The sequence below is a fragment of the Pleurodeles waltl genome, chromosome 11, assembly GCF_031143425.1.
Source record: "Pleurodeles waltl isolate 20211129_DDA chromosome 11, aPleWal1.hap1.20221129, whole genome shotgun sequence".
In the NCBI taxonomy this organism is placed as follows: domain Eukaryota; kingdom Metazoa; phylum Chordata; class Amphibia; order Caudata; family Salamandridae; genus Pleurodeles; species Pleurodeles waltl.
Window position 1 is genome coordinate 931,314,156 of NC_090450.1, and position 20,265 is coordinate 931,334,420.

At 45.6% G+C, this 20,265-nt stretch overlaps 1 long non-coding RNA gene across 1 annotated transcript in view; it reads right to left on the reverse strand.

The window, feature by feature from the left end:
- Positions 1 to 20,265, reverse strand: part of LOC138265249 (uncharacterized) — a 179,823-nt gene that overhangs the window by 158,654 nt on the left and 904 nt on the right. The window lies entirely within an intron of this gene.

The window sequence follows — 20,265 nt, forward strand, 5'->3', positions numbered from 1 at the left end:
TGGACAGGGTCAACGCCATGGGACAGCACCCAAGAAAAAGGGACGACATCAGTAAGCGGTGGAATGACCTCCGGGGGGAAGGTACGTTCCATTGAGGCAAGACACCAACTCGCCGTACAGAGTACTGGCGGTGGAACCCCACCTCCTCCCCTGCAACTCACAACACAGGAGGAGCAAGTCTTGGCAATCATGCATCCTGGACGCCTGGCCGGAGTAGGAGGAGGATTGGAGTCTGGAAAGTCAACTCTCTACTACTACTACCCCCCTACCTGCATGCCATCACAGACCCCCACCCTCACTCCCATCACTCAACCACATCCCACACCCCCACCATCACATCTCACTCATCCCAATGCGAAGCCCTGCATGCCATACCAATGCATGGACACCACTCACAGCCCTGCATGGACACCTATCACAAAAGCATGCACACTAGAGAGAATCAGTTATCACATCACATACCAACTTACACTAGTGAAAACTGCCAGGGCAAATACAATCAAAGAGGGCAAGTCACGGATGCATAATATGTCAGACACAGAAACCATAACACATTATTTACATCCCCACAGGTACCCCAGTCAATGTCAGTGGAGCGGAGGTGCCAGCAATATACAGTCCCCCAACTGAAGAGGCCCCCAGTGATGACAGCAACTCTGGTCTTCTGGATCTGGATGAACAACCTGGCCCATCAGGGACCTCTGGGCAGTTGGTTACCAGGCCCAGTCATACACCACCACAGAGCCTCCCCTATCAGGAAACACCACCACAGCACCCACCCAGCGTACCCACACCTCTGTCCCCAGGACACGTCAATCAGTAGTGTGTCCACCTCTACAGGGACCTCAGGCCACACCTCATACCCAAGACAATCAGGGACCTGTGGTCAGAGGCAGTGGGCACACAGTTCAGGGGACAGAGGCACAGGCCAACGGGGACACTAGGAGGACTGCTGTGTGCCAGGGGAGGACCAGCCCAGGGAACCGACTCTCCAGGAGGCACTTGTAGAGATCCTGGGAGCATATCAACATTCCCAGGACACGATGGGCCAGATCCTGGACAATGTGCAGGAGAACAGGCGGCTGCAGGAGGGACAGTACCAGGGGCTCAGGGAGGACTTGCAGGACATCAACACCACCCTGGCCTCCATAGCAGGGGTGCTGGCAGACATGGCCAATATTATGAGGGAGGCAGTATCACAACAGCGGGCCCCTGCCACTAGCCAGACATCTGAACTGCCTTCTACCTCTGCTACCGCTAGTGGACAGGAGGCCCCGCCACAGGACCAACAGGCCACCACACCCCTCCCCCTGCAGAAGGAGAACCACCCCGCAAACGTTCCCTGTGATCCAGACATTAGCAAGAGGCACTTGCCAAGACCCCCACCAGGAAATGAGACTCTACTGATTGTCACCCTTGTGTCCCACACAGTCACTGTGTCCACCTTGAACTGCCATTGCTACCCTTCCTATGTCCCCTTAGACAATGCACCTGCACTACAGACTGGAACAATATCCTGGACTTTCCTTCATCATCACCCCATCCCATTGCACTTGCTCCTCAATATTTTAGCTCTCACCCTTGGGAAAATATAAGTATGTCAACTTTTTCAAGAATGTATTCATTTAACCATGTTTAAATATTGCAATTCAACCATACTATTATCTCGCAGACCTTCTTGCGTGAGTAGCACAGGGATCCACCTGTTAGATGGAGCACGTGAACCTGGCCTTCAGGAGGCCAAAGGTCTGTTCTATAATCCTTCTGGTTCGCCCATGTGCTTCATTGTAACTTTCTTCTGCGCTTGTCCTGGCATTCCTCACAGGGGTCGGCAGCCAAGATAGGTTGGAGTAACCAGAGTCACCTGCAATATTGATGGACAACACTTAGCCACACACTGTCCTATATGGCCCACACCATACACATACACCAACATCTACTGGGTGGGGACCAGGGCTCACTGTTTAGCCACACCATCTGCCTCTGTAGTTTGGCCATCACATTTGGGATGCTGCTATTCCTGAGGACAAAGGCATCATGCACCGACCCAGGATACTTAGCATTGACGTGGAGACGTACTGGTCCGCCAAGCACACCATCTGTACATTCATAGAGTGGAAACTCTTACGATTTCTGAACACCTTTTCGTTTTGACGGGGGGGACAAATGCAATATGTGTTCCATCAATCGCCCAAATTATGTTGGGGATATGTCCCCATTGCGTAGAAGTCGGCCTTCACTGTGGCCAAATCCTCCACTTGGGGAAATACAATGTAGCTGCACATGTGTTTAATTAGGGCAGACAACACTCTTGTCAGCACTATTGAGAACATTGGCTGTGACATTCCTACTGCCAAGCCCACTGTCACTTGGAAAGAACCAGTTGCCAGGAAATGGAGCACAGATATAACTTGCACAGGAGGGGGGATCCCAGTGGGGTGACGGATAGCAGATATCAGGTCAGGCTCCAATTGGGCACACAGCTCTGTGATTGTGGCCCTGTCAAGTCTAGAGATGAGGATGATGTGCCTGTCCTCCATTGTTGCCAAGTCCACCAGGGGTCAGTATATGGGGGTATGTCTCCATCTCCGATTCATCCGCAGCGGTAGCAATCCGTGGGGCAAAAGAGTGAGAAGCCGGTCACAAACTGAACAATGGGGCTACAACAGAACATTGCATGCTGTTAACTTGTAATGGGTCAGTGTGAATTGTCCAGTATGTCCAAATTTTAACAGTGATGCAGCAATTATCCAGGGAATGCCCCTCCCCCTGAAATGGCATCCGCCTGTCCTGTGTGGGGGGGACAGGTGGAAGTGAGGTAATTTAGCCGACGTTGTGTGCCGTTGTGGGAGGCAGCCGGGAACTCCTCTGGTTATAATTGGGCCCTATGGGTTACAGTGGCCAAGGTGATCTACGCCGATGGTGACGGTATGCACCGCTACGGACGTGACCCCCATTTTATATCAAATTCCTCACTTGCTACCCGATCTTCAACAGGAGAGGACCTACACTGCATGTGCTGCTGTGACCTGTGTCTGGAACCTACCATGGCCCATGTGACTGGGTAAAGGGCCCCTGTCTTCACGTCGGAGGAGATGAAGAGACTGGTAGATGGGGTCCTACTCCAGTATGGACTGCTGTATGGGCCTCCAGACCAACAGGTGAGTACACTGTGGGCACGATGCATGTGGAATGAATGCATGGAGTGGTGTGTGTGAAGGCCTCGTGTAAGGGGGGTGGAGGATGTCCTCTGGGTGCCGTATTGGTTGTGTGCTGGGCCATGTGTGTGGAAATGGTGATGTGAAGGGGTATGGTGGGCAGGACTGTCTGACAAAGACTATTTTCATGTGTGTATTTCCTCTGCAAGTCTGCCATCGCCAAGGACGTGAGGAACCTGGGGTCTACGGCAGGTTGAGCACCCACTGTCGGAAACAGTGGGAGGACCTGAGACAATGGGCACGGAAGACCGCGGAGGCCCAGCTGGGGATGGCCTCCCAATGAGGAAGTGGTGCCCATCGAACCCTGACCCCCCTGATGGCCCGCATACTGGCAGTGGATGGGTGCTTGAGGGCATCACAGCAGCCACAAGGGGGTGAGTACAGTGCCCATCATCACTACTAACGCCTGGTGGGGTGGCATCCCGGTGGTGGATGTGTGTCAGTGGGTGGCCCTAGGCCAGGCCTGACATTGCAGCGAAGGTCCCCTGGTGGCTAGGGTTTAGAAGGGATAATCCTGCTACCTAGCTCGTAGGCATCCACTACTGGCCAGGGCTGCGTGGGTCCCAGGTGTGCTGGATTTGCCGGTGTGTGCCCCTCCCCATGCCTTGGTGGCTAACAATATCAGTGGTAGTGCAATGCATAGTACATAGGCCTGGTCCCTGTGTGTGATGGTGCTGTGTATGCCAACGGTGGTGTTGGTGCAGCCACTGACCAAGTATATCCTTTGTCTCCCCCCCTTCTTGTTTTGTCACCCTGTCCTTATGTGCATTAGCATCATCTGGGAGAGGAGCAGAGGCACCGGTGACAGAGGGAGCTGCATCCCACAGCACCCAGGAGGTAGAGTCCACTGATGCTGAGGGCACCAGTGGGACAGAGGGCGAGGGGAGCACCACGGCGGAGACTGGAGGGGACAGTTCTGACACAGATAACTCCTCCTATGGAAGCTCCGTGGTGGTGGAGGACACCTCTGTGACCACCCCAGCTACACGTACAGCCACCACCCCCATACCAGCACCGCCCTCCCAGCAGCCCCTCAGTGAGTTGCCCTTGCCCGCTCGCCCAGGAGGGTGGGCATTTCCTTCACCCAATGCACCTCAGGCCCTGCCCCAGTGAGCCTTGCTGCCCTGAGTGAGGAGGCTATTGACCTCCTGAGATCCATCTCTGCAGGGCAGTCAACCATTGTGGATGCCATCCAGGGGCTGGCAGCCCAGATGCAACAGACTAATGCATTCTTGGAGGGCATTCACACTGGCTTGGTGGCCCAACAGAGATCGATCCAGGCTCTGGCCTCCTCCCTGATGGCAGCCATTGTCCCTGTTTCCACCCTCCACCCCCAACTTCCTCTTCCCAATCCCATTCTCCTCAACCCCAACCTATCCCAAGCACACAGGCAGACGAGCATGCACACAAAACATCACATAAGAGTGGTACAAGCAAACACAAACACCACACTTCATCCCACAGGCACAGACACAAACACCATCCAGATGCAGACATACCAACATCCACTATTTCCACTGTGTCCCCCTCCTCCTCCATCTCCCTCCCAGTTCCGTCTACACCAGAGGTCTTCAAATTGGGGGGTCCCAAGTGATTCTAGGGGGGCTCCAGACTCCGGCCAAAAGAAGCATTATACAGATAACAGGCCTTTGTTTTAAGCAGAAGCATGTTATGGCATTTTTAAAAAGGTAACAGTACTTAACTGCAATATTTAAATAGGCCTAGACATATTTAAACATTGCCATTGTTATAAAATAATTGTGAATAATTCTGAGGTGGGCCCCAAGGATTTTTATTTTCCAACTGGGAGCGCGCGGCATTACAAAGTTTGGAGACCACTAGTCTACACTCATACCTGCATGCACTACACCATCATCCACTACCAGCATCACCACCACACCTAGCAGAACACACACCTCACTGGCAGACACCTCCACAATAGCCATGCACACGTCCTTTGTGTCCTCTCCCACTGTGTCTGTCCCCCGTCACCAAAGGTACACAAACGCAAGCACTCAGACACCCAACAGCCATCCACCTCACAACAGCGTTCAGCCCATGCACCTGTACCCAAAATCAGCAGGCAGACACCTCCTACAAACTCTCCCTCTTCCTCCACTCCCAAACCTTCCCCCTCTTCCCGCCCCAATGTCCCTAAAAAACTTTTCCTATACACCATTGACCTTTTCCCTACCCCTCCCCACCCCTGTCCTGCACGTCTGCCCAGGGTGGCAAAAACCCAGCCAAGCACCTCAGCCACCCAGTCCACGGGCCCAGTCGTCACCATACCCACTCGTGGTGGAAAAGGATCCAGGGCACATGTCCTGAGGGTAAAGGAGACTGCACCAGGCAGCCTCAAGGGAAAGGAGCCTGCCACAGCTGCCGGAAATGAGCAAGGAGCCTGCCCAAGCTGCTGCCAGGAAGTCAAAGGAGCCTGCCCCAGCTGCTGCCAGGAAGACTAAGTAGCCTGTCCCAGCTTCTGGTAAAAAGTTAAAGGAGCCTGCCCCAGCTGCTGTCCGGAAGACTAAGGAGCATGCACCAGCTGCCAGGATGAGCTAGGAGCCAGCACCAGCATGCAGGAAGGGCAAGGGGCTTGGGGCAGGAACTGTGACGATGCCCCCACCACCAACCATGGCTGTGCAGCCGTCCGAGGCTGCAGGGGATGGGCAGGAGCCTCCACCACCAGCGGCACCACTAGTGAGCAGCCGTCCGATACACAGAATCGGCTAACATGTTAGCACTTACAAGAATATTGTTAGACCTCACACAATATGCCCTAAATAATTATTATTTTCTTTAACAATCTCAGCTGAATCATCAAAAAGGAGGAACTGCTTGAGTTCAGTTTGCTACCTCCTATACCAACCCAGTTATGGGTTGATTGAAGAGGGAGCATGCCTGGCACAATAATCTTTTCAATGCTGAAGACAAAATCATATTAAGGGACTTTACATAAATGGTGTCCTCATGATTTGGAATAAATCAGTGAAAGACCTACTTCTTGCTTACCATAATTTTTGATTGGAAACTGCTTAAATGTCAAGCTGACACTAGCACTGTACAAGAAAACACAAGCCTTCCTTGACATAGAATTATATGTGACAACAACATACTGGACATTAAAATTCATAGAAAGCCAACAGCAACACATTACATTTTACATGCTAGTTCAATTCACCCTAAACACCAAGTTAACAATGTGCCTTGTGGTGAATTGCTAAGAACAAAACAAAATTGTAGTGATGAAGGCATCCAAGATTAGGACGCATATCAAACGCTATTGCATTTCAAGGAAAGAGGCTACCTTTCCAAAATTCGGACAGTAGCCAAAAAGAAAATAGATGCTAGCTCACACACATATATACTGAAAGAAAAATATCTTGAAAGATTGAGGGGCATATTTATACTCCGTTTGCGCCGAATTTGCGTCGTTTTTTTCGACGCAAATTCGACGCAAAATGAACTCCATATTTATACTTTGGCGTTAGAGGCGTCTAGCGCCAAAGTACATGGAGTTAGCGTCATTTTTTTGCGTGAACACCTTCCTTGCGTTAATGATATGCAAGGTAGGCGTTCCCGTCTAAAAAAATGACTCCGATGCTATTGCGTCGGATTTATACTCCCGGGCAAAAATGACGCCCGGGAGTGGGCGGGACTAAAAAACCTGCATTTGCGCCGGATTTTAGCGCCTGGGTCAGGGCAGGCGTTAAGGGACCTGTGGGCTCAGAATGAGCCCAGAGGTGCCCTCCCCTGCCCCCAGGGACACCCCCTGCCACCCTTGCCCACCCCAGGAGGACACCCAAGGATGGAGGGACCCACCCCAGGGAAGAAAAGGTAAGTTGTGGTAAGTATTTTTAAAAAAAAAAAAAAATTGGCATAGGGGGGCTGATTTGTGCCCCCCTACATGCCACTATGCCCAATGACCATGCCCAGGGGACAGAAGTCCCCTGGGCATGGCCATTGGGCAGGGGGGCATGACTCCTGTCTTTGCTAAGACAGGAGTCATGTTAATGGCGTCTGGGCGCCAACAAAAAATGGCGCAAATCGGGTTAAGACGTTTTTTTTTGCCTCAGCCTGACTTGCCCCATTTTTGGACGCCCAAACGCCATTTTTCCCTACGCCGGCGCTGCCTGGTGTACGTGGTTTTTTTTCACGCACACCAGGCAGCGCCGGTCGGCTAACGCCGGCTAACGCCATTCAATAAATACGGCGCCCGCATGGCGCTTCAGAATGGCGTTAGCCGGCGCTAATTTTTTTGGCGCAAAACTGCGTTAGCGCAGTTTTGCGTCAAAAAGTATAAATATGGGCCTGAGTCACCAAAATAATATACATTTGTAATGAAATTGAAAATAAAATTTCAGTACACGCGAGAGTGTTGACTAAGGATGTTGGATCAGCCTTAGTAGCCATTGAAGATAAAGTACCAGAGTTTGTGGAAATATCAGGATATCATCTTAACGCTGGGATTATTATAGCTACATTATAGCTACAGTTTTAGGGTCAGTATAAATGCACATGTTGGACAAAGAGTAAAACGTAAACGAATGCCTTGCTTAGGCACTGCATAACAATTATGAATTCAAAAATACAACAGGGTTCTTACTAGGCATTTAGGGTGGTGCAATATCATAGAGAGGATGCTGCTTCTGAAGTTTGTCTGCCTATTTCAGTCCATCCCATTTGTGGACCCCAGTGAATACTGTCAGACTGTACAAAGCAATCAGAAGTTTTATTTGCGGTGAATTCTGTCTTATATTGTACAGAATTATAGTATAGGATGTAGAAAACGTTATAGGTCAATGTTTTATTTTTTCTGAAGATACCATAAGTAAACGAAGGAACAGTCCTTCCCGACTTTAAATTGTACCTCTAGGCAGCTATAGAAGAATGTATTGCACAATCAGTAGTGCGTAAAACATCCTACTTTATGATATAGGACACCTGTTTGCAGGCAGATGCTACAGATCTTTTGTTGAGAGTTCCCCATCTATGCTACTGCTTCCAATTTCAAGATTCGCTAGACTTATTTTGGCATCTGGCAGGCATGGCAGCATGCTTTTCAGGTTTCAAACTTTACATAGCATACATCTCTTATTATCTGCAATTATTTTAAATAAATCAGAAAGTGAAGGTCAACCTTGTGTTAGAGATAATGTAGGGCATTGGGCAATGCTGGAAGTTACTCCTTGTGGTTTGCATGTTATTACTCAATTACTATGGCCTTGAATAAGATGCCTCTGGTGCCATAAATAAAATCTATTTAACATTGACTGACTCCTTAGTTCCTATTATTAAGGGAGGTGATTTTGGAGTAGCAATGGTTCCTTTAGCAACAGATTTTTGACCATCAAATACAAAGGAATTCAAGGAGTAATGAATATCACTTATTAATATGTTCTCTCCATAAAGGTTATCGATTACAGGTTGTCTGGTGGCTGAGCCCAAAGAGGCTTCATTTGTGCAAGTCGTGATACAACAGCCAAGTTAGATTATATTATTTTCCTATTTCAACAGATGAAGATTGCTTAGAGGCATAAATTAGGCCTGTTGTGATATCACACAAATCACATCCATCCCCAGTAGCAATCAAGAACAAGTTCCTTTCAGTAGGGAGAACGAAGACAGGGAGACCCTCTTGAAAGTTAAACAGGACCCTGCTGGCTGATAATGTCTTAATCCACCAAACATTAGAATAGATGGGTGTATTTTAAGAGAAAAATAAAGGCTTTTTATAATTATCGCTAGGGATATGTTCAGAGCCTTTTTTCCGTGGGCATGTCATAAGATATACAGCCAAGAAGAGGAGGACCGAGAGCATCAGCCTTAATAGATAAGAGCATGAAGATTGAAATGCACAAATTTGGTGAATAGTAATATCTTATCATAGAACATTGCAAAGATTAATTAATCCCTTTGGATTTTAAATGAGAAATGCTACAAGTTTGAGCCTCATCAAAACAACATAGGGCTATAAAATGGATGTGAGAATAATACTAGTCTCGCCGGCAAAGGGTAAAGAGGATCCAGAGTCAAACTAGTGAAATTACAAATCCTGATATGTGGCTAGCAGAGAGCAAAAACAAAGAAAACAAGCATTTGCAATGCAATGGGTCTCACATTTGCTCAAGTTAGAGCTATTAGCATTGTAAACTCCTAACCGGACCTTTCTTGCCGCATAAACTGAAATGAAAAAGTAAAACAGTTTCACATAAGCGAGCCGACGGCCGCCATGAGCACGAAGCAGACACAAAGTGAAACAGAAGCTCGCTCGCAGTGAAACGTATCGGAAAAAGTGCAATTATCCAAGTAACTGGCAAAAGCGCAATTATCAATGTAACTGGCAAAAGTGCAATTATCTATGTAACAGGGTCGATGTCATGCAAAGTGCTCGACTACTGCCCAGTGAGATTGCCCTGCCTATGAAATAAAGAGAAAAAGTAGTCTAGAAACCACACAGAAAACATGGAGCCTCGGATGTTTTCAGTCGTTGTCCGGTGCGAATGAGGAGGGCTAAACACCGTAAAAGGCATGACGTATGCATGCCTTTCACTAATTTAAAAGGGAAGCCCAAAGTGATGGGCATGACGTGGGCATGATTAAAAGCCCACAGTGAGATTACACGCTTTGCGCGCTCGACCCTAAAAAGATATTTAAAAAATCTAAATCTGAGACACACTTTCCCACATCATCACTACTGGTAGAGTTTCTTTCTAAAGTACCCTTCTGTTTAATCAATGAATACGATAAAAATGGACCGATGGGCAGACTAAAAGAGAAAAAGGACTTGGAGGCGGTTAGGACCAAGATTCTCAAACTCAGGCACTGATGGTCTCCCAAATGAGAAAAACCTTTGGGTCAAGCTTCATCCTTCAACTCACAACTTTAACTTTTTTCAACAATATGCAGGAAGAATTTCTTGTACCACCCTCATTTGTGATGGGAAGCTTAGTAGTATTCCCAAAACCGAACAAGAATCAAACGATTCCTACCCACCACTTAGACTGTTAAACTGAGATGACAAACACTGATGAGAATTTTTGCTAACAGGTTTGTGCCTCTGGCTGCTTCTACAATACCAAAGGAGAAAACTAGGTTTACTCCAGTCTCTTTGTTGGCTGAATCATAGAAACATACACTCCAGAAGGTCCAACACTCCCTCCATAAATGCCCCATTATTTGGGGGTATAGGCTACCAAGGAGGTGTGGACCCCTTATTTTTTCCTCAATGTGGGTATATATATCTGCAACAAAGTATTGGTAAGCCCATATGTCAAGTTAATAGTCCAAGCCTTCACATCAAAGTCATATTTAAATAAGCATGTTCAGCCAAGTCAGTAAATCCAATGGAAATTTATTGTGAGGTACATAGAGAACAAACGCCGACACGTGTTTCGCCCTCTGGTGGTATGTAAACCTGGGGCTTTCTCAAGGCTATACAATAATTCTTATGGATAAGTCCTTGTAAAGATTCATTGTCATATTATGTTGATCAAGAAACATATCAAAGCATCTTGAATGCTGGGATGGAGTAACCGAGTTACGAAGTGTCACGGGATAAATCCGTTTGTTGGCTGAATTATAACACTTTTTTCTTTACTTTAAGCTATGTCACAAAGCAGCACATGCTGCTGTGCTACATGCCTCAAAACACTGACAATGGCAATAGAATTTGAATAGGCGAAACCTATTCACTTTGTAAATTCTTGTTTGGACTGTTTGGAACTAGATTATGCTACTTCTACTAGCACAGGTAGCTGAGACACATCTGGTGTGTATTCTCTGATGGGCTAATGATCAACCCTAAGGCGATTACAGGTAATATATGTTAGTGTTGTCGTATGCGTTAGCTTGTTTTACATTGTTTGGAGGGAATAGGTGTCCTAAGTGAGTCGCACTGTAGAAATGAATGTGGTTGCCTGTATCACACCACAAGCCAGGCTGAGCCCCATGGTAGCAGTGAGGAAGTGCGGGTCCCACACCACCAGCCAGTCTGCGCTGAGCTCACAGACCTCAACAGTGAGCCGGCACTCTCCGACACAACCAGCCTAACTGAGTGGCCTGGCAGCAGAGAGCCCGCACTGACCCGACACCACGAGCCAGGCATGGCTGCGTGGCAATAGAGAGCCTATGCTTCCCACACCACCAGCCAGGTTGAGCCACATTACAACAGTGAGTCTGTTATGTCCCACACCACCACCCAAGTCGTGCTACACTATATCAGCAAGTTTCCCTTCCTCAAATTACACTGAGCTCTGAGTGGGTGACCTACAATTATGTTGCAGGTTTGGGTAATTTCTGCAGCAAGAAAAGGCAAATTATGTGGCATAATGTGGGACATTCTGTGATAGTATTACTTCATTATTTTGCCATGTTTACACTTGTTAACACTGAACTGGCCATTGGTTGTACCTCATTAATACCAGTTCAAGCAACCAAATAAAGCAATAAGCAACAGAAAGGTGAATAGTCAACCTTTTCAAAAGGCCTTTTACTGTGTGGCAACACCTGTGGCTCTGTTTCTAAGAACTTATGAACCATTGGAGCTGGAAACATTTGTTTTCTTAAAATCTGCAGGTCATTCAGCAGTTGGCAGCTTATGTGGTAAATGTGGCAAATCTATTATTATGGGAAGAAACTCTGTGGCCGCACAATTGCATCATTCCAGTAGCCTTGATTATAAACACAGAAATCCAATGAGAGCACTGTCTAAAAGAGGACTGTAAGAACACAGTTTGCAAGACGTTGTTATGTGCACGTTATATTTGAGATGTTCACTTCAGATGTAACAAATATGTGACATGTATTTTAATGTTAATCCACATCCTGTAATCAATTTCCATTCTGTGGTGCAAGACACATGGCAGCGAGTGGATGAGTGAAAAAAGGGTTTAACCCTGGTATGGGTGCTGTTGCACCATTAATGCTAAATGAGCTGCTGTACGCAGACCTCCTCTTAACAATGTCACACTTGGCCCACAGCTCACAAAATCAAAATGTTGATGCAATGCTAATGTAAAGTGCCACTTTCCACAAGCATTTAATGACAGGGCAGTAGTGCCAGAATAGACCCTTCACATAAACAGAGAACTTGGAAGTTATTTGTACATCAGTCTGTTGGAGTTGTTTATTCAGTTTTATTTCTGTGCATTTACAGCATGCAGAACGTGGATTTACTCTCAAACTTACATTTACACACTGACATAGTGCTATTGCTTTTGGAATGAATTTGCTATGACGTGTTAAAGTGCTTTGATCTGACTTATACTAACAAGGCGCCAGTTAGACCTCAACACCATCTTCTCCAGCATTGCTATCTTCTCTTGCATGTTCACTGTTCATCACTTTTGCAGCACACAGTTAAGCAGGGTTTTTTTTGGTTTATTTTCATTGACACTGTTATTGTTCAAAGAAAGCTTTCCATTATGGACACAGTGGTGTTGCCATTTCTCGAGGCCCTTCTGCTGGCTCACCTTACATTACAGCATTTATTCACAATAGTTTGCTGCTGTTCTTGTAACTGGTTTGTTCTTCCATCTCTGGAAGACATTAGCATTGCATGGGCAGAATTAATATTCATGTAGTGGGATGCGCTTAGATAATATGACGTTGAATAGAACCATGCCCTGATTTTCTAAAAGTGTAATTCTTTTGTTCACACCATGGAGATTTTGCATACATGAATGATCTCTTATGCAAGGAAACTGTATCTAAACCACAGATTTTGGAGTAGAGCTTTCTTAAAGAATTTCTGATGCTACTAGGGATGCTGTCCAGTTTCTTACTGATAGTCCAGCTCATTTGAGCCTTAGGGTTTTTCTTGGTTTCTCTCTTTATTCTGTATTGTTTTATTTGCTTAAAGCCTTCGTGAAAACAGCTTTTTGCTTTTGTGCTTATAATTTATGTACCACACCTTTAGAAGTTTTGTAATAAATCATATAAAATTTCGATTCCTGTATTTTAACTCAATTATTTTGTAAGTCCTTACTGAAATAACTGTACTTTTTATATTTTATAGGGTGCGCAGGATGCATTGTCTCGGGGACACACTGCCTCATGAAACTGTGGTTTAACAGCATCTCCAATTCATCCACCCATGGGCTTGCTATTGAGGTGTCATTATTGGAGTGTACAATTTTAGGTTTGCCCATGCCCACACTTAACCCACTCTCCAAAACCAAGACTGACAGGTCTTTCCCAATGCCCAGATTTTGGAAAGTGAGCTGAGCAAGGCCCTACTTATTGCATTTGTAAGTGCATGTAGGAGACCTGCATGACCCTCCCATTCATATCCTTCTAAACTGCCCCAGCCCTATTCTTTTGTGTTCATCTTGCCATAACTATAGTTCAATCTCCACTACCTCCCAGTTACTCAGTCTGTGTACTCTCCACCTTCTCATCATGTGTTCTCAGCAGAAACAGTGCAAGAATTTTTGGGTGTCGAAATGATATAATCTTGCTGCAGGGTGCTATGGGGGGCTAGTCCTGGTTCTCATCCCCGTACCTTCATGGTATCACCTCTCTCTCCCACACTCTGCCATTGACTCTGATGTCTCTCCACTTCCACGCCTTTGCCATGTCATTACGCCTCACTTATCACTCCATCCCATCAGAGGCAGAATACAATCTGCAGCTAGGGTGGGGAGTGCAAGAAACAAGGGTGTATGCATCCATGTGCGGATATCTGCAAAACACTAATCTAACTAGAGAGCACTGAAGCCCTGACCGTCGGAGGGATTCCCAGGAGAGCATTCAGAACCATTTACAATGAGGCATTATGTTTGGGGTGGTGATTCTTGTGTTGTTCTTTGACTAATTTCTGAATAATAATTATAAAGTTGATAGGGATGTTGTTCCAGATCCTGAGTAAGGAAATGGAGGTGACCTGTCTTCTAGGTTTCTCTTTTTGCATGTATTGCCCCCACTCTGTTGATGTCCTGCTTCTAATATGATGCTGTCCTCCTGAGATGGCTCATTACATGAGCAGCTTTGCAGTGGTGGCGTGTCCTGTATCCTTGAATGGGATACTATTATTATTGAAGATGTGTGCTTGGAGGGAGGGCTAAGCTTTTTATGAGCCATGCTGCATGGTGTCAGATGCCTTTCAAGTGATACAGGGTGATGTCTTCAGGCCACAGAGCAGGGAGTGGCCTCCTTCTAGATGCGAGAGGACTTAGGCTTGAGCTTTTCTTCAGAAGTCTGAGGTTTCACGCAGGAAGCGGATCAATTTCTTCAGGAGGGAGAACTAGTACCAAGCTGTCTTCAAAAGTGCATGGGCTTGTGCCATCAGTCCTGTTCCAACTGAACATGGCAGCTTGTTGGCTTTGATATTGTAGCATCCACTGCTTATAAATGTTCCTACACATCACATGTCAACTGGCACTGTAGAGGGGACCTGTTTTTTTTCTTATCCATGAACATGTTTCAAAGTATTATTTACGAAGGCACTGCCAAGTGTACAGATCCGTCGCACAGACATGTGCTGCCTGGCTCCCACCTAGATACAGTTATGCTGTAAACCAAAGAAATACTCTAATGTAAATTCTTGAATTATGATGTTGGCTTCTGTACACATAGCTGGATCTGGTTACTGGCCACTGCTAATACCAGCACTTAAGTACTGGAGTACTGGTTTGCCATCTTCAGTGTGTCTGAGTGGGTATAGAGGACATTTAGGGACTGATTTAGAGTTTGGTGGAGGGATATCCCATCCACCGAAATATAAATCCCATTATATTCTATAGGATTTATATTTCAGCGGACAGGATATCCGTCACCGTTGTGATGGAGTAACCCCTCCCCCAAACTCTAAATCAGGTCCTAAATGTAGTTTACAGAAAAATCGACATGTTGCAAACTATATAACTACAAATGCATTCTATGTAGGTTAGACCTGGAGATATAACATGATCAGGAGAAAATATGACCTCATATTTTTTATGACAACACAGTTTTCCCCCAAAGAGATCACGTCAGTGGGCCACTGTGGCACACAGCACAGCAGTATGAACGGGCTTGAGACTCGAGGACTAAAGTGAAGATGATTAAGCATACATCAGGGCATGGCCAGCATCACTGATGAGGCAGTTTTGTGGCAGTGTTGACACAGCGTATAATGGAGGCGTTAGAGTTGGCAGTCATGGGAAGACAGAATATCAGTCCAAGTAGAGGGACAGATAGACTGAAGGTGAGGATTGGAACCACATGAATGGCCTGATATGAGGAAGGAAGCAGAGGCACAGCTATCGTTAGAGCATTAGTGGCACTAGAGCTAATGGCCATTGAGGACACCTTTACATGCAAGGGTTTGCTTTAAGGCTCAGAGACCACAACCCTCCCCAGAAGAGAGAAGTGCCGGCAGAACCAAGTCACAGAAGCAGACCGAGCTTCTTGAGTACTGAGGAGGAAGGAGATGGAGAGCGGGTACCCCAAGAGGAGCAGTCCAGATAATTAAACCATTACTGAATCACTGGACACTACTGATTGTGCTGCTTGGTTTTGTGAAAAATGCCCTCACTGACTTGCGTAAATTCATCACTATCCTGCTGGTGTTAGCTAAGCGGGGGGTAGCTATACATTGGGGTTGACGCCCTAAACCTTACTGCCAGGAACAATTAGACACCTTTGGGGACTGATGTTGACATGTTTTCGCCCCAAAGACATCTGGGCTCCGTAGACATTCTATTTAATAACACACCAAGGCGTGGAAGGGTCAGATGCTTACCTTTAGGATGCTAGTGCCTGAATTATCCTGGCTCCGTTCTGGGGGAACATGCTATATTGGTGGGAATTATCATCTCAGGAGGGTGAAGGGGACCTGATACGTTTCTGAGATGATCCTTGCCTTTATGCTGCAGTGCCCCATCATGTGGGTTAGATGCTCAGCTATTGCATCCGATTGATGTGATCAGCGATGATCTGTTTATCTATGCAGTGTATACCCGAGTAGATTGTTATCTTCTTATGTTCTACTGAGCCTGGCACTTATGTTGCTACATTTTTTGTTTGTACTTTTTGTTTGTACTTTGTACTCATGTCAATGACACCAAAAAACAAAAAAAGGTGTTCCTGGGGCTGTATTTTATGCTTTCTGGTCGAGTTAAAACTTTTAACTTGAAAGGTGACATGTTACATAGTGTAGAGCTGCTCTTTCTCACCCTTTTATCAGCATGCTCTGATTGACACATATATTAGAGTCATCAAATCCAATTTCACATTCACCTGCCTCTAAACAACAAACTGGGCACCCAGACAATATCACTGAATGGCATGATCAGAACCTCCACTGGATGAAAGACAACTGTTTTTGTTTGGAAATAACTCAAACAGAGATACTGACACTGGGAGGCACCATAGCCAAAAAGTTTTTTTTTCTGTTGGGACTACAAACCACAACAATCCTCTAGGAATGGCACATAAAGCAAGAATCTTGGGGATCATTTTCTACTCGGGTCTGTTCTTTCGTCAAATCAATGCAGTAGTCAAAGTTTCACACCTACAAATTTCCTTACACAGAAAAATATTCCCACTTCACCCATAGAATTGACCAGATCCTTTGTAAGGAGCTGTCTGGGCTATTGCAATTATATCTATAGAGGACACTCTAGAAAGTTCATTGACAGACTACAAAGGTGACAAAGACCAGGTAGCCAAACTATGCCTCAACCTGCATGGACCCAATTACATCACACCAACCATAAGACCTCTCCACTGGCTTCCAGTTGAGTCAAAGGTTAAATTCAAAATGCAATGTACCATCATAGGTCTGAATGGAACAAATGGCCTAGATATCTTGAAAACATAGATCCTAGCTATACTTCCTCCTGGAATCTGATCAGCTAAAACAGTGGTTCCCTACCTGTGGTCCGTGAAGCCTCCCCAGGGGGTCCACAGCTGCTTAAAAAATGAAATAATATTAACAGAATAATAAAGTGTATATACATAGAGTGGCTAAGTGTAAGAGTGAACATTTTTAAACGTACTGTAAATGTCAAGGAATTTAAAATTGGAGGCTAAAAATTTAATTAGTATCCTCAGATTGATTTGGGAGAGCAGTGCAGGGGCATCAAACAGAATAGAGTATGGACGGTGTGTGGCTTCAATTGAATCTAAAAAAGCTCCAACCTACCTATTGAAATTATTTTCTTTTCTTTTTCTTTCTATTTGTTTGCAAATGAAATAAAATGTGTTGATCATTTTTCTATGTGTTTGATAAATGCTTGTTTCTGTATTTTTTGTTGCATTGTTTTGCATTTCAAATCTTCGTCCATGTTTAGGCCGGGGTCCCCGGCTTCTAGTAATGACTCAGTGGCGAGTCCGTAGATTCCAATAATGATTCCGTGGCCAACCCTGGGTTGCAGCAATGATAAAGTGGGGGTCCACAGAGGTGAAAAGGTTGTCAACCACTGAGCTAAAATACAACTTATGTATCCACACACCCTCTGATGACAGAAACAGAAGAAAGTCCAGGGCCCTAGAAACTGGGATACTTTGTATCCCACCCTGAGGCAGAACCCAATTACCTCCGTTTCAGAGCATGTTTGAAAATGTAACTCTTAAACTTAGTGTTTAGATACTTGCTATCCAGTTGGGGCAGCTTGCATACTGGACTGAAGACTTGGGTTCAGTGAGTGGGTAATATTGGAGGGGGGGGTCACAACCCCACATTAAGATGAAATCCTGCTACCTCAAATAAGTTAACCCCGAACTGAGAAAAGTACAGTTCTCCAACGTAACTGCCAGGCTACCTTTAGCTCTGCATAAAACTGATATGAACACATAAATAGCCTTTAATACTACTTTCTTCTCAAGGGTTGAATGTCTAAATAACGAGGTCAAGAAAATCAATAACAAGCATATCAACTGCGGAATAGCAATCAACTTATTACCAAGATAACGCTGCACTGGGGACCAGGGGCGGCCCATCCGCAATGGCAAAGGAGTGTTGCACTCCTGCTGAAAGGAGGAAGCAGAAAAATAAAATTATAATAAAGGCATTTTTATTATCATTTTATTTTTCCACTTAGGTAGGGATGGGCCTGCATTCTCAATGTTGCTGGGGGTGGGGTGGGGGAAGGAGTCCTAGGGGCACTCCAAGTGTGCATGTTGGTTGGAGACGTAGTGCGGGCTCCCACCCCCTCAGTGAGCGGCATTTCAGCCCACTCAGGCCAATCCCGGTGCTTCTTTCATGCTGTGTAACAGCATGAAAGAAGCGTCTGGATTGGCTGGGGAGGGGAGGAAGGCAGAAGCACTGAGGCAGCAGGAGTGTTGGAGGCAAGGTGGCATGGTGCGGCAGGTAAGTGTTTTTTTTTTTATTTGCCCTGCACTGTGCACTGCCACAGCAGCCCTTCCTACCAGCAGCCTTCCCTGCTGGGGATTTGTTTTCTTTATTTTTTCTGCAGTGTTTTATAGAATGCACTTACCCTAAAAGCATCAGGGAACTTTTCAGGAACATCAGATTACATTACACGTCAGATTTTGATTTTCAGACACAGGGAGATTAAGGGCCAGATGTACTAAAATGCAACTTTGCATTTCCTAAATAGCAACTTCATAGAAATTGCTATTTAGGAAATGCAAAATGCTATGTACAGAAATACCGATTTCCTAATACCGTTCCAACAGGATTCTCTATTAGGAAATTGCAAATAAGGAATTGCATTACATTTGTGTCAATGGGCCGGTTTTGCATTTCCCAAATAGTGATTTCCAATTAGGAAATCGCTATTTTGGAAATGCAAAACCAAGCATGGCTATGGGCAAAAGGGCCCCCTTCGGGCATCTCAAAATAGTGGCACACACGTAAAGCACACATATGCCCAAGGGGCATGTGTGTGCTCTATTGCAATTGAAGAAAAGCATTTTGTGGTGCTTTTTTTTTTTTTTAATTGTACATTGTTACCATCGACTTCAGGTTGATGGTAATTGCATTTCCTAAATGTCCAAATCACATTTATGAAATACATCAGAATAGGAATCACAAATAGATCATTCCTATTTGTGATTTCCTATTCTGAGGAGCGCATATTGCTATTTCCAAAAGGCCTTTGAACATCAGAAAAGGTTGTTTTGTATTTTCTAACGACCCAAAATACCGATTCAGACCATTAAGAAATGCAAAAAGGCTCTGTACATCTGACCTTTAGTGATTTGTCCAGAATCACAGGATAGTGATCCCATGCCGGGATATGAGCTGGGCTACTCAGTTGCAAAGTCAGCAGTCCTGTCATTAGGCTACATCTCCTCCCATATACTGAGTACATAATGACTATGCTAACTCCACATCTACTGACCTTGAGGATATGGTAATAGATGATGGCGCAGAGTTAGTCTATGTCAACGACCATACAAAGATCTCCATGTTTTTGTCGAACACCTTTTCAAACCTAGTTAGACTCTGGTCTTCCAGGTGATGGTGCAACAAAACTGTCGGGGCCCCATGCAAAGAACATGGCGGAGGGGCCCCCTCTAGACTTACTGAGGCCAAGTGCTGTGCTGAGGAGGGCCCCTGGAATTCCCTCTCCTCGAACCTCGGTGGCTGCGGGGGCCATTGATACGACACTGCTTCCAAGGGAACCAAAAAGCCATTGGGAAAGTCACCTCCAGAGAACCGAAAATGTCATGATATCACACCAGTGGAGGAGTCTGTAGGGTGACCAGACATCCCGGATTTCCCAGGACAGTCCCTGTTTTTAGAGGACTGTCCCGGTGTTCCCGATGCTTCTCTTAATTTAAAACAAATGTCCCGGTTTTTGGGACAAAGGTCAAATCATTGCATAAATCTTCCGGTTTTTGGGACAAAGGGCAGATTATCTAGGGAAGGATAAATTAAAGACGCCTACATAATTCAAGTAATTTATCTGTTACTGCCAGGCAACACAGTCTCCTGTCTGCTCCCAGCTGAGAGACGAGTGTGGAGCAGAGAGGTTGGTGCGTTGGGGGTGCATGGTGGGAGATCAAGCCATATGTATAGTCTTGTATATGTGTGTGTGTATGTATATATATATATATATATATATATATATATATATATATATATATACACATATGT